Raw genomic sequence first — 2,346 nt, forward strand, 5'->3', positions numbered from 1 at the left:
TCAACTATAATATTCATAATCAAGAGCTTCTTATAATAGTGAAATTCTGCTACTACTGATATTACTACTTTGAGAGCCTTATAATAGTGATTACTATTAGAACTGATTATAACAGCTTATATCAGTTTACTTCAATCAAGAAACTCTTGCAGTAGCAGGTTTACTGAGCTCAAAGACTGAGTGAGTTCTGATTCAAGATAGAGTATATCAAGAGAATCAAGAACTCAGTAGACAGATTTTCTCACAGATCAGACTATATTAAGAAGATCAGAGTGACAGATACAGAGAGACTAGAGAAGACAGAAAAGCTTTATAAGATGCTCAGACTGAGTGTTGTAAAGAGATTGACTGAAGAGTCTCTTAATTCTCTATAAGAGAAGAAGAAAGAGAGAGAAAAGAAGTCTGTATAACTTAGACTGATTATGTGACCGTGTTTGAGACCAGAATCAAACTTTACAGTTATTATATTATCTAAAAGCATTACTTCTGATCATGATTTGTATTCATCACATTAATCTGAAATTACATTATTTTAAATATTAAAGATCTCAGATTCACTTTTCAAATAAAAATCTAGTTCTGAATAAAGAATATGTTTGAATTCTTAGTCACATTTTCATTCTGATCTTATTATTGAGAATAGTATCAAATGAGCTTATGAAATCACTTCTCACTTACATAATATCATAATATAGTACTCATTTATTGAAAATTCAATAGAGAGTATTATTAAATATCATTACTTTTCTGAATACAAATCATAATTCATATAATTTTAATTATAAAAAAAATATAAAATACAAAAAAAAACAAAAAACAAAAAATATAACAAAAATAAGAAAAAATCAGAATGAAAAAAAAATAAAAGAAAAATAAAAAAATAAAAGATAAAAATAAAAAAAATTAAGATTGCAGAGCTACAGTATCTTTAAAGTACTCACTTCTCAGAGTCTTTACAATGTTCATTACTAATTATATATCTCTCACAGTGAGAGTAACACAGTTATAATAAGTTTTTATCTTAATATCATCTAATAAATAATCTGTATATATCTGTATAAATGTGAATATTTAGAAAATATACACTTAAAAAGTGTGGTCAGAATGAACTCTGCTACTACTTGAATAATATCAAGAGTAGAACACTGAAATTAATGATTTCTCTCATTGATTTCACAGATAAGATGTATGAAGATAATCTTAAGAAATATAAGATTCTCTGACTTCTGATAAAAATGAATCTTATGAAGAGACTTTATTTTCATGATATCAGAAACTGAGTGTTATTAAAAAGTGTTACTTTTATATAATATATATACACTTACTGTAACAATTCACGCTCTGTGTATGTGACTGAGAATTACAGCTTTCTCACACTGCACAGCTCTCTCTGAAATACTGGCACTAGTTTGTAACTTATACAGTCTCTCAGTTCAGTATACACTGTGTGTATACAGCTCTGTGTGCTGAGACTGTGTTGATCATTATAATCTGATATAATACTCACTTTTCACAGGCCATGTTTTGTTTGAGAGAGAGAGAAGAGAAGATATAACTGTGATTTTATTAAGAAGAGATAAATAATTAGTAATATTAAATGTAATTTAGTTCTTCTATATTTAAAATTTAATTAGTTTATATTCTTCAATTTGAGAGTTTCTAAGAGTATTTTAATAGTTTTCATATCAGCTTGAACTTAGTGATGAATTGAAGAAGAAGAGAAAAGAGAGAAGAAAGAAATAAGAATAACTTAGCTTTATAATATAAAAATAAAGAATCACTGCAATTATTCTCTTTAGTAACAAAGATCTGTTTTCTGCATGTATCTCTGATATAGATTATATAATAACTGTATACAAAGAATATTAATACTGTATGTATTGAATGAAGATGATGTTGCTATGCAACACTGTAGCTGTTTTCATATATCTCTGAAAGCTGTTAATATTTTCTTTATGTCTTTATATTTAATAAGTTAGTAATATATTTCAATACACTCTTTCTTTCATTATTATTATCATCATTATCATTATTATTATTATCACTATTATTATTATTCTCACTATTATTATCATTATTATCATCATCATCATTATTATTATTATTATTATTATTATATTATTTCTAGTCATTTCTTCTGCCTTCATCTCTCTTCAATACTCACTGAAATTAATTATGTCATTTCTCTTTAAATATTCTGTGATTCTGTGAACTATCAAGGCGCGTGAGCATCATTACAGATTGAAGAAAGAGAAGAAGAAAGTATTTAAGTGAGAGAAGACAGATTACAAGATATATTATAATATCTTGAAGAGACTCTGTAAGAGAGTAGAATGATAACAATTT

Source organism: Blastomyces gilchristii (genome assembly GCF_000003855.2).
Source record: "Blastomyces gilchristii SLH14081 genomic scaffold supercont1.9, whole genome shotgun sequence".
In the NCBI taxonomy this organism is placed as follows: domain Eukaryota; kingdom Fungi; phylum Ascomycota; class Eurotiomycetes; order Onygenales; family Ajellomycetaceae; genus Blastomyces; species Blastomyces gilchristii.